Source organism: Myodes glareolus, chromosome 8 (assembly GCF_982192425.1).
Source record: "Myodes glareolus chromosome 8, mMyoGla1.1, whole genome shotgun sequence".
Classification (NCBI taxonomy): domain Eukaryota; kingdom Metazoa; phylum Chordata; class Mammalia; order Rodentia; family Cricetidae; genus Myodes; species Myodes glareolus.
The window spans coordinates 64068842-64082087 of record NC_142033.1 but is presented as its reverse complement, the minus strand read 5'-3'; positions in this window follow the sequence as shown (position 1 = coordinate 64082087).

The window sequence follows — 13246 nt, the reverse complement described above, 5'->3', positions numbered from 1 at the left end:
AATTCCCCTAGTTGATTTAGATAATTGGAAGTCTTCTTGGACTCAGAGATGAGTTGTGGCATTAAGAGTAGGAGAAGGATGGCAGACAGGGACATCATCATTGCCTTTGCTCTGTGGGTAAGGCATCCTTGACAGAATAGCTGTTGATCTTCATCATATGGTAAGTTTGGTGATCTGTCTTTCAGGACATCCTAAAACAATCTGGGTGACCTCTGATGTTTCTTAGATCTCATTCAAGAGGCTTAGAAGAGAGTTATTAGATGCCTGCATGTTGTAGTTTGAGTTGTTCTTAAAACATGCCAGGACATTTTGGTTGCTGGAAGTGTCTGGTTGGAAAAAATGGTAAAAGAAAAATAGAAAATAGAAAAAGGTATGCAAATCGATAATCAAGTTTGGGAACCCTTTTTTTGTCTCAAAAACATTTCCTTTAAGTTATGTGACACAACAAATAAAGGCCTTTTTTTATTATTAGCAAACAGAAATAATTATACCTTTGTTCAGGTAGGTTATAGGTCACCTGCAGCGTTTCTTCCAGTTCTCTCATTTGAAAGCAGGAGCAGTGTCACAGAGTCGGTCCGACAGCAGTGGTCCTCTAGGATTTAGGCGTCAAGGCTGCTTGAAACCTTTGAAAAAAACTGAGGCTATTGGAAAGCTTCTGCTTATACTTGCTGCAGTTATTGAGATTTACAATTTTAAATACTGAAACCGAGAGTTAAAAAGGTGTCAGTTCACTATAAAATAGCAAAATAGACTGAATGTCAAAAATAGTTAACATAGGATCTAGAGAGAAGACTCAGCAATTAAGAACTGTCTGCCCTACCAGATCACGTGGGTTCTGCTCCGGTCTTCATCTGGTAGCTCATAACTGTCTATCAGTCCAGATCTAGTGGATCTGATGCTTCTTCTGGACTCTGCAGGCACCCATATACATGTGGCATGCATGCAAACAGACTCATACATTTATGCTTAAAAGGAAGTAACATTTTAAATTTTAATAGTCTTTCATGTGTGTTTATATGATATATGCATGTATATGTGTATTTGTATAATGTGTGTATGATGTTTATATGGGTGTGTACGTATGATATGTATGTGTGTTTCTGTATGAAGCATATAGACATGTATGATGTAGGGTGTATCTATGTATGCGTGTACACATGTACTATGTGTATGTATATATGTATGATACATACATAAGAATGTATGCATGATGGGTGTATGTATATGTGTGCATGAATTAGCTGTGTGTGTGTAGCATGTGTAGAGATCAGAGGACACCTTTTCTGACTTGATTTTCTCCTACCTTTGCTAAGGTTCTGGGGATCAAACTCAGGTCATCAGGCCATTGACGCAAGAACATTTTATGCACTGAGCTGTGTCCCCAACTTGAAAATAAAACATTCTTTTAAACGTGTTTTCTAAAATAATCAGATCTTGAAAGTAGTGATATTATTTTATACTTGTCTCAGTCTCTTCTATTTTGATGAAGGGTTACAAGGTTGTCTGCCATATTTCTAGCTCAGTGTGTTTCACTGTCATTTGTTACCTTGGCTCTGGCTATTCTGATAAATTTAGTGTGTTCTCATGAAAAAAATCACACACACACACACACACACACACACACAGAGAGAGAGAGAGAGAGAGAGAGAGAGAGAGAGAGAGATGCTTGCATAATGAAAATAGCTCTGCTGTTACCCATGCCAATGACTCATTCCTGATGGTTCCCAGACCAAATACAGAGAACTGTTAGTTGAGAACTGAGTTGTTCTAAGAAGGGTGTGTCCATGTTTCAAAAATTTTGCACCATAGTGTTTAATAACATTCTTCGCCTTCTCGGGCTGCTGTTAGTTTAGTGCAGAATTTAACATGCAAGCAGAGCCGGTTATTATTTCTGCTCAGTGAATGGACAGCGGGGTACTATTTTGCCACTTTTTTTCTTAGGAGTATAAGCCACTTTTGGAATTACTTTGTTTAAGAGCAAAGGAAGCAAATTCTTGCATATATTGATAGGGTGTTGTCTCAGTATTTATATAAAAATAACCCGTTTGGGAAGTAATGCTGAGTGCAAAGCATTCATATCACATAGTGAATCAATGCTGAGTGCAAAGCATTCATATCACATAGTGAATCATTTTCTCTCCCAGTCCCTCACTTCACTCAGAATAAAGGGTGTGTACGAGCCATGTTTATCAGCCCCATTTCACACACCAGGCAAGTAAGACTCAGAGGTTAACCAACGTGTGCAAAGTCAGAATTTCCAGAGCAAACCTTTATCTCCTGACTCCACATTCTGTGCCTTTGAAGTCTCCTCCTTGCCTCTCGGTTCTGATTTCTTCGCATTAATATGCATGCTGTGCACCTGCTCTCTGGGAGGCGGGTTTGCCTGCCTCAGCTTTTGAAGTTGGTGCTGGATCTTGTTTTTGTTAGGGAATGGAAAATTCATCGAATAGACAGACAGAATGGCCATTCTATTGCTTTGGAGATGAAAAATGCTAGGTAAGTGTAATTATCTGTGTGCTGGTAATTTGATCAAAGAAGCAATAACTATGTAGAAATGACCCTAAGAAAATGGGATCTGAGAAGGGGGCAGTGGTCATCAACTTTGCGCTGGAAGACCTCAGGCTTATTCAAATTTTTGATGTAGGAAGTTTCTGTGGGATGAGAAGAAAAGGTCTGCTTCAGATGTTAATAAATTCTGCAGCTGACCCCAGTGTAGTAGGAGGCAGGCCAGCATGTGTAAATTCAATATCATTAGCAGAAAAATGAAGATGAACCCCTAGTGACTTCTGGGAGATACTTTCAGGCAAGAAAGAAAGAGATGAAGGTATAAAGCTAATAATGGGTATTAAAGGCTCTTCAGAATCCTTGATTAAGGGTTCTTGCCCTGTTAAGAGTCTCAGAAGAGTAAGCTAATGATGCTACCATGTGATGTGGCTTGAACTTGTTCTTTGGTAAGATTCTATAGCAAACAATTCATATTCATTTATTTTTGGAATTGTACATCAAACCCAGGGCCAGCTACCTACTAGACAAGCACTTTACCACGGACCTACACTGCCAAAGACCTTTGAATACCCATGTCGTTTACCACTCACAATCATCCCATGGAGGCTTCTGTACATGGATACAGTATATTTTGGTCACCTCCCTCTGCAACCTCTCTTGGGCCTCCCAATATGTCTCCCTTTCTACCTTTCTCTTCTTAAAAAATAACCCAATGAATTTCATTAGTGTGATCTGCTTGTGCATGGGTGTGCAGCCAGCCACTATTTCACAGTAAGAAAATTTAATTCAAGGATGTCAAATGAAGTTCATGGTTGTAGAGCTAAGGAGAGGTAGAGAATCCAAGCATTGTCTGGTATTAGAGTTCAAAAGGCCTGTAGAGGACAGCTTTGGGCAGCATACTATGGCATCGGTTCCCATGACACGCATTTATCAGGGGTCTGTCTATCTGTTAGAATGCTCATAACTATAACAGAAATCCCACTAAATCCGAACTATATAATACAGAGGTAAAAATAGATAAGGTATTTCCTGGCATGGTATGCTGTTTAGTTTTTGTCAACCTGACACAAACCTAGACATATCTGGGAAGATGGATCCTTAACTAAAAAAGTACCTACACCATTTCAACCTGTGTGCCCATCTATGGGGCATTTTCTTAATTAATAATTTATCTAAGAATGTCAAGCCCACTGTGGAAGGTATCAGCCCTGGGTAGGTGGCCCTCAGTGGTAATAAATAGTAAGATGTGAGTACCATGAAAAGCATAGCTAGTAAGCAGTGTTCCTTCAAGATTTCTGCTTCAGCCTGCTTTCAGGTTTCCTAATTTGAGTTCTTGCCCTGACTTTATCTAGTGGTGAATTTTGTGTGATGAGATAAAATCTTCCCTCTCCAAGTTGCCTTTGGTCATGCAATTCAAAGTAAAACAAAACACATAGAATTGAGGGATCTGTTTCTTTCTGAAATTCTGTTAGCTTTCTCTCTCTCTCTCTCTCTCTCTCTCTCTCTCTCTCTCTCTCTCTCTCTTTCTCTCTGTGTGTGTGTGAGAGAGAGATAGTAAATTCCCCCTGCCTTTTCTTTTAGTGATTGGTTTTCTTCAAGCCGTATGTGTTTTTCAATGGTCATGGGAGGTATGGAGAAGAGGAGGAGGGAATTGTAGTTATTGAAATAGCAGTAGGAAAGATAGCCAGGAAGTAGAGTGGAAAAGTGATACCTTAAGCCAGTGGTCCTCAGCCTTCCTAATGCGATGACCCTCTAATACAGTTCCTCATGTTGTGGTGGCCTCCATCCATAAAATTACTTGATTGCTACTCTATAGCTGTAATTTTACTACTGTTATGGATCGTAATGTAAGTATCTGATAAGCAAGCCCCAAAGAGGTCACAGCCCACAGGTTGAGAATCACTGCCAAAGCACTCTTATGGTCCTCACCTAGGTAATTTGCTAACAGCCCCAGACTTTAGGTGATTGGGAGAGCATCAGGTGCATCTGGTGTAGATTAGTCAGGATCTGAGGCTGAGGCTGAGCTGGACTATGTGGATGGGCTTTCGTGTCAGCCATGATCTATTAAGTGTCTTGAGCTATGTAAGCATCCTGAAGCTCCTCAAGTCATTGGATAGCATCATTGCTGTCTTTGTTGTCTGCATGTGGCAAAATGAGATGAGGATTATGAAGGACTCTTGTGTGTATTACATCTATACACTGTGTATTTACTTATAAAGTAATTTGACGCATATGTTAGCATATGTAATACTTCTAAGGTTCTGAAAGGAATATGCCTGTCATTTCAGGGAAACCAAACTGTTATTAATTTGTGAATTCTCGGATACTCTGTATGTGAATGAAATTTAAACTCAATCACCAAATGACACAGTAAAATTATGAGTAAGACTTCACATTCTTTAAAAGCAGCAATGTGCTTCACTAGACCGTGTCGTTTGACATCTGCAGATAGCATCCTGGGACATTTGATAAAAGTTGGTCTCTGAAATAGTGCCTTAGAGGAAGAAAGTAGGGTCCAGAACAGTCTGGGTGGGGAGTAGAATTCAAATATAAGTTCCCACATAACTATTTCTTCAGACATTTTTCTCTAGGTTTGATGGCAAGAGAGGATAGAATTTATTTGTGGAGAAGATTGAGAATTTAGAATTCATTTGTGTGGATGATGGTGGAGGTGAGAGGATCTGGGGAAACAACACAAAATTCCTTTGGGAGCTTACATGCTAGGTTCAAATTACATACACATTTTACATTCAATTCCTTAGTGAGGTCTCTGCATATTTTAATATAAGGTAAGACTTTGTCAGGAATCTCTATGTAAAATAGATGGTGACAGCGGCTGTGGCATGCTGATAACAGTGGATTGATATAGCTAGGCATATGCAAGGCTCCTTCGGCAATTTCCACAAGTTAGATCATTTTTGAACTCTCCCTTACTTTTCTTGGAGTAGGCAAGCTTTCTACTTTGTGTAAGGTTTGATATAGCTGAAATAGATTACCTTTAAAACTAAATTTACCTTTTACCTTCACTCTGAGCTCTACCATCTATGAGTTGATAAATTACAAATCATAATACTCAATTTCTTGTGTTCATTAAAATGAACACAAAACTCCTAATCCAGGAATCACATATTCAGAATAATGGTTCTCAAGTCTTTACTGTTGTTGTGTGACAGTATTTTTCCCGGGGAGACACAGCACCCACCACCATTACCACCACCACCACCACCACCTACTCAGAAAGGGAACTGAAGACAGACCAAAGTCCACCAAAGACTAAGTTGGTAAACCAATGAATTGCATTTGGTTACTTGCAGGAATATGGGAAAAAGATTACTGAATGGGAGCAGAAATGGCTCAAAGACAGAGGCACCACTAAAGCACACCTCGAAGGGACACCAGCCCACTTGAACATGTGGCTCTGACAGGCCTTGTCCTTCTTCCCCTTTCCCTCTGCCTTGCCAAATACTGTTAGATTACATTCCTAAAGCTATTCACCAAGGTCTATTCTCTTATCTGGCCACTTGCTCCTCCTGAAGCTGGCTACCAAAATTCAGCAACCAAAAGCCCCCTTTGGTTCACCTAATTAACATGCACAATTAAAATTAAACATCTCATCCTAACCTAGGGTTTCCCTCATTACCTTTATATACCACCATTTGCCTATGCACCACGTCTGTCTCCTCTCTATCCAGAGGCAGTTCGTTGTTCCAGGACAAACACTCCTGCCCCCTTTCCTTTGTTCACTCCCCTTCTCCCTTGTTTCCTGTCTTCTCTACCACCACATCCTAGCCCATTCTAACACAGACCTTCCTTTTTATCCTCTTAAAAATTGTTCCTGCCAGGTGATTTGTGGTTGTTTTTCTGCCCGAGTCAGAAAGCCATTCCTTTAACTTTTCTTTCCTGATTAATAAAGGATTTCTTTGTAAAAACAGGTGTTTGGGTGTGGTCTGCGCCTAGTCCAGAGTCTGGGAGGGAGTCCCCACTGTTGAGAGGTCTCTTTCACACCCCAGCATGGGTGACAGCTCATCAAAACTGGAGCACACTGCACAGGCAGCATAGCTGGTTGGAGAGTGTCTATTCCAGGTGGCTCAGTTGCTCTTTTCCAGGCCACTTCTTTGTCTAGGTTGCTTGGCTAGTCTCTAAGCTGGTCTGGTCTCAGAGTCTTCTTTTCAGCTTTATTTCTCCAAGAGTGACTCTCAGTAGGCTTTATTGCCGATTTAATTTTTGGGGAAGAAGGGTCCTAGTGAATCTGGTCAGTTAGATGGACTTTCTGAAGCTATTTGAATTGTTTACTTCCTGTCTTAATGAGCTTCCCTGCAGGATGGAATGCTCCAGTCTTAGAGGAAGCTACTAAACAATAACTTTGTGTGGAAATTTCTTGTTGGCATTTATAGATTGTACGGTTCTGGCCACAGCCTCAGGGCGTGTGTTCTAACAAGACTTAAGAGGACTTAGAAATTGACCTTTTACAATGACACCAGATGATGGTGATGTCAGTGACTTCTGGGGAACTAATGGATGTCAACCTTTGGGGAAAAGTAAATGGTCTGTCTTTCCAATTATCTACAAATTTCCCTGTGAATTCTTTTTAAATTTTCATATAGGAGCTAAACTAGTAGATTGATTTTTCCTCCCTCCGTCCCTCCGTCCCTCCGTCCCTCCGTCCCTCCCTCCCTCCCTCTCTTCCTCCCTCTCTTCCTCCTTCCCTCCCTTTTCTTCTCCCTTCTTCCCTCTCTCCCTTCCTAATTTTCTTTCTTTCCTTTTCTCTATCAAACAGAAGACCTCAAAAATGCTAGGCCACTGGTCTACTATCGTGGGACAACTACCACTCTGCTGAGAGTTTGTCATGTGATTTGACCCTCAGAGCAGCCTTATGTGGCAAGTGGTATATTTTACCCATTATACAGATGAGAAAACAGAGATTCGTAGAGGAACTTGTCACACGGCAAGGAAAATGTTGATTTCTAGTCTAAGATAATTCACCTACATCTTGACCTCCCAGGGTTACCCTTTTATTCCATGGTTTAGTGACCCAAGCATTAGAAGGTAGAGTTCAGCAATGATTTTCTGTAAAAGGCCAAACTGTAGGCCATTTAGTCTCTGCAGTGACACTTGAACTTACCCCTGTGACAAGGCAGAAATAAATAGTGCAGGCATGGACAGAAGTGGTTTTGTTTCAGTGAAACATCATTTCCAAAAGTAGTCTGTCCACCTCTATCTAAATCAAGCAGGAATTGGAAGTCACGGGTCTGAGTCTGCTGATGGTCAGAATTAGGAACAAAGGCAAGCTGGTGGAAAAATCTCAATCTTCTTTCTTCACCAATTCTGTGTATGATTTCTTTCCTTCCAGCATATTCTGGGTGAACTCCCCACTCTGTCATAGTTTTCCTGACACCTCTATCAAATTCATATCCCAGCTCTCAAAACTCTGATGTTTTCTCAAAGCTCAGCGTGTATCAAACCTACTTCCTGAATGCTTCCCGACATAGTGGTTACTCCCACTGAGCAGATCCCTCCTTGTATATAGACACTGAAGGTATTCTACAAGCAGATCCAACATAGCTCCCCGGCTCATGCCCTTCAGTGTATACCAAAATTTTTAGGATACAGTCTTATCCTTTGTTTTTAGCTATCTTTTCTCTCCTGATGCTTGCATCTGGGACCCAATGCTTTGAACAAATCATATTTATGATATGCTCTTTGCCTTTGTAACTGTGCATGGTGTCCAATACCAATCACGGGTATGAGAATGTCATTCCCTTTCCTTTGCATTCTTCAGGAGCTCTGTTTCTTTATTTCACACGTCCTCAGGACATCCAATATTTATCATTTTCACAGCAGCTCAGTGATATCTGTTTTTTCCATTTATAAACCAGAGCATTTACTGGAGTGGCAGTGCAGGTTTGTAATTACAGAAGAGGAAATAGAGTCAGGAACATCAGCAATTCAAAGCCAAAGCCATGAAGGTTCAAGGGGAGCTTGGGCTACAATGGTTGTTGACTTCTGTATTTTAACATGGACAAGTCAGGATGTTGATTGAATCAACTGGAGTCTCTTCCTCTAACTTTCTGCTCCCAAGTGATCCTAATTACCAGAAAGGCAATGAGGATCTGTTTCCTGCACACTGTAGCAGGACTCCTATTAGCATGTAGCTCTTTCTGGTGGCTGCTGTCTTCTTTTAGAAGTGATCTTGTAACCCTGTCTTTGATGCTGGTTCTTTGGTCTGTAGGTGTACGTCTTTTTCTCCAACACGCTGACTTTGGTCTCTTTAAGACAGGGAATCTGATCTGTGGTTGTAATTTTCCCCTCGGTTTTGGTTTCTGGTATGAAGTCTGTAATCTGCATTTTTCAAGAGATGGAAAGTGAAGCTTTTGAAATTCATGGAAATGTAATCAGCCAATCAAATTTCTTTCTCTCTAGAAAAGTAGCTTTATAAATCTGCAAATTTGACTCCCATTGTAAACTCTGTCTCCTGCATACAAATCTCATGAACACCGAAGGCTTTTGCACCTGAGATATCTCAAGTTGTTGCTACTCAGCTTTTAGAGTATGTCACCTCTTCTAGTGAAGTCCAGTTAATGGCAGGCATTTGTCCCTCTTCCATAATGTCATAGAGTCTCGCCTATGTTCCTATCGATATGGCCCCATAGTCTATGACATATCTCTATTTACTTGCCATTTTCCAAGACAGCAAGATCATCTTGAAGCTAGTAATGCTTTTTAAATTATTCATATCTGTTGGTCTTAAGATAGTGCTTCAAATTTTATAGTTGCTAAAAATACCATTGTTTGTTGACTGGATAATCCATGCAGCCTTTTGTTCACCTCAGTGACATCTGTTTAATGTCTACTGAATTGTTGACTGGTTTTCAAGGATGTTTTGATTCTTACGCTATTTATAAAGCCCCTGAAGTCACTGACAATGTGAAACAGCTTTATTTCCCTTAATACTCTGCAGAGCCAGGTAAATATAAAGATGAATTTAGCTGATGATTGAATAACCTTCTTGTTAGAGTCCTTGGGTGGGTCATGTGACTTTGCAACATCACACATTCTCACTGATTTTCACTTATTAAATGTTCTCGGACCATCCCCGACTTAGGACCATGTTTATTTTAAGCTATACCATTCTGTACTTCATGGCTTATTAGGGAAGGAGGTTCAATAAGTCTTAGACAACAGTCAGAGATTGGCTGTTTTCCACTAAGTACGCTTTTGCATTGTACCCTGGTCTGTCAGGCCTTACTGCCCATTTCCATGGTCCACTCACCTCTAGCCATAGGAATATAGGATGAAGAAAGTATGACAACCATCAAAAGCTTTTGAGCTAACTCCCTTCCTTATTGGCAAGCTCACTTCCTCAGCTGTTTGAAACATGGAAAAGACTTTGCCTGAGAGTTCTCTTTGTATTGCACTGGATTCTGCTCTTGAAATTCATGCATTAAGGGAAAGGAATGGACACAGCGGGAAGGGCTGGCCTTGGCCACTGCTTCCTCCAAGGCCAACTGCTTCATGCTTAAACCTTGAGAATTAGAATGCCATTAATCAGTAACATGGGGTACACAGTGTCTAAGAGTTTGGAATAATGCCTACGTCCTACTGGATGCCTGAGTATGTGACCGCTTTTTTTTATTTATTTTTTATTTTTTTTGAAAGTAATTTTATTAAATTATAAAAAGTTTCCATTTACGCCCCTCCTCCCAACGCCCTCCCACTCCCCCCCTCCCTCTCCTCCTCCCTCTTTGTCCCCAAGGGGCAGTTAGGGTCTCCTGCCCTGTGGGAAGTCCAAGTTCCTCCCCCCTCCCTCCAGGTCCAGGAAGGTGAGCATCCAAACAGACTGGATCCCAAAAATCCAGTATATGCAGAGGAAACCAGTCCCAGTGTCATTGTCAATGGCTTCTCAGAAAGACTGCAGGCCAGCCACATTCAGAAAATCCGGCCACATTCAGAGAATCTGGTTGTTAAAAACACCAATGATAGCCTATGCTGGAGATGATGTGGAATGAGGGGAACACTCATCCATTGTTGGTGGGAATGCAAACTTGTGCAGCCACTTTGGAAATCAGTGTGGCGGTTTCTCAGGAAACTGGGAGTCAACCTCCCTCAGGACCCAGCAATTCCTCTCTTGGGAATATACCCTAGAGATTCCCAAACATACTACAAAAGTGTTTGTTCAACTATGTTCATAGCAGCACTATTTGTAATAGCCAGAACCTGGAAACAGCCTAGGTGCCCCTCAATAGAGGAATGGTTAAAAAAGGTGTGGAACATATACACATTAGAGTTTTACTCAGCGGTAAAAAATAATGACATCTTGAATTTTGCATGCAAATGGATGGACATAGAAAACGCTTTACTGAGTGAGGTAAGCCAGACCCAAAAAGAGGAACACGGTATGTATTCACTCATAAGTGGATTCTAACCATAATTTTAAAGGTCTTTGAGCCTATTATTCGTGATCCTAGAGAAGCTAAATAAGAAGACGAACCTGGTGAAGATTATTTAGCTATCTGCCAGGAGGTAGGAAATAGTCAAGAGTCCCAGGTAACCTTGGGTGCATGGGGGTGGTGGGAGGGTTGTTGGAAGGAGAGAGGGTTAGGAGAAGGGAGTAGGGGAGGAATGGAGAAAGCTCGGTTGACCGGGATGGGGGGAAGGGAGGAAGGATGAATGTGGGATCAGGGAAGAATATATTTCAACTAAGGGAGTCATATTAGAGTTAACAGGAAACTTGATTATATATGGGATCCCAGGTCCAAGGAGAGATCCCCAGATTGTTCTCTGGACAGAGGAGGGGGTGCCTGAACCGGCCTTGGCCCGTGACCATACTGATGAATATTTTGCTTATCACCATAGATCCTTCATCTGGCGTTGGATGACGATACAGATGGAGGCCCGCGTTGGAGCACCGAACTGAGCCCTCCAAGATCCAAATGAGGAGCAGAAGGAGGAAGAAAATGACGAAGGACTGCGAGGGATACTATCACCCACTGATACAAGGGGTTGGATCTAATGAGAGTTTACCAAGGCCAGATGGACCGTGACTGCTTTTTTTTTTTTTTTAAATAACTCTTGCTATTATCCTAAGAGATAGTTTGCTGGTTTTGTTCCTCCCATCACTGATCAAGGAAACCAGTTCACCAAGGGTAAATACTGTGTGTGAAGCCACACAGCCAGGACATGGTAGATTGGAATCTGCTTCAAAAATTCAATGCATTCGTGCTTTTCCACTCCATTATGCAATTCTCTACCCTGGTAATAATCCTCCATCTTTATTTAAACAACAACATAATTTTAGTGCTCGGCCATAGAAGTGCCTTAGGCTATTTCTACCACTTTACGCCACCGGAGTACTATTTAATGCAATGAAGCAGATATCTTTTCATACAAATAATTTATTTGTAGTGAAATTTTCCACTAGAGCACCCAAAATGAATTGGACTAGTGCATTGTTTTATACTAATGAGGTAGTTGGAACTTGGCATATTTTTGAAATTTCAAACTCCCATTTAAACCTTTGTTTTCTAGTGGAGTTCAAGTAAAATGTAGCCTAATTAATTCTTCCTCATTTACACTCTTGTTCATTTATACACTCTCATTCATCTACACATGAAAGACATTTTGTTGGATTATTTAATGCTCACTATCTGCGATCCTCTCTTAAAGATAGTTTCAAGTCCCTTTTAGTGGGAGTAGAATATTTTGACTTTATGATCTATTAGTATATGGTTTGATGTTTGTACCTGGGTTGATGTTGGTAGTTCAAAGGTCAATGTTAGTGTTCTTGCTTAGTGAACTTCTAGTTTTGAGTCTCAGTGAAATAAAATAGTGAACAGCACCAGTGATTGTTAGATATCACTGATATCTAACTTGGTGTAACCTACCTCTAAGGAGGGATGATTTGTTTGGCTCATGTTTTTGGAATTTTCAGCCCATGTTTGCTTAGCTTAGTGGCTACTAGATCTGGAGTGGGGAGGCACACCACTGCAGATGTGGGTGGCAGAAGAAGCTTCCCACTTCATGGTGGTCAAGAAGTAAGGAAAGGTAGAAGAGGAGGCACTCTGGTCCCGGTTCAAAGGCACACCCTCCATGAACTTACCCCACCTGTTAAAAACTACATTGCCTCTTAATACTGCCACAAGCTGGTAACCAAACCTGTAGCACATGACTTTTGGGGCTTTGAAAAATCCAAATTATAACATCCTCTGAGACTAGGATATTTATAGTGAGTAGAGATGTTTTTGTGTCACTGTGCTTGAGTTCAGTGTCTGCACCGCTGAGCCTTCTCTTGCCACTTCATTCCGTGGTGGAAGAGAGACAAGAGGCAGGAGCTGTAAGGTTTTGTTTTATTTTTTATTTTCTTTTACTTTTTACAGCAAAACCATTCATAATACGTGATTTTCTCCTGCGATACCTTCTCTAATCACCTCTCATTGGGACCTGCCTCCCAATACTGTTGCACTTGAGGTCAAATTTTATCAAATAGATGTTGGGGACTATTTAAGTCACAGCAGAATCCAAATATAAATGAACTTACAGCACAGACAATTCCATTTTAGGGTGAAGTCTTGCATTTAGGAAGCTGAAGTCAGTTTCCAACCTTGGCAAATGCAATCTTTAACCTCTAATGCAGCTTCGTATTGAAGCAATCCAGAGGAATAACAGGGCTCTAATGGAAATTGTCAACAAAATTGAAAAGAAGAAAAGAAGCCACATTTTAACATCCAGAACTTGAGAGGTCGCT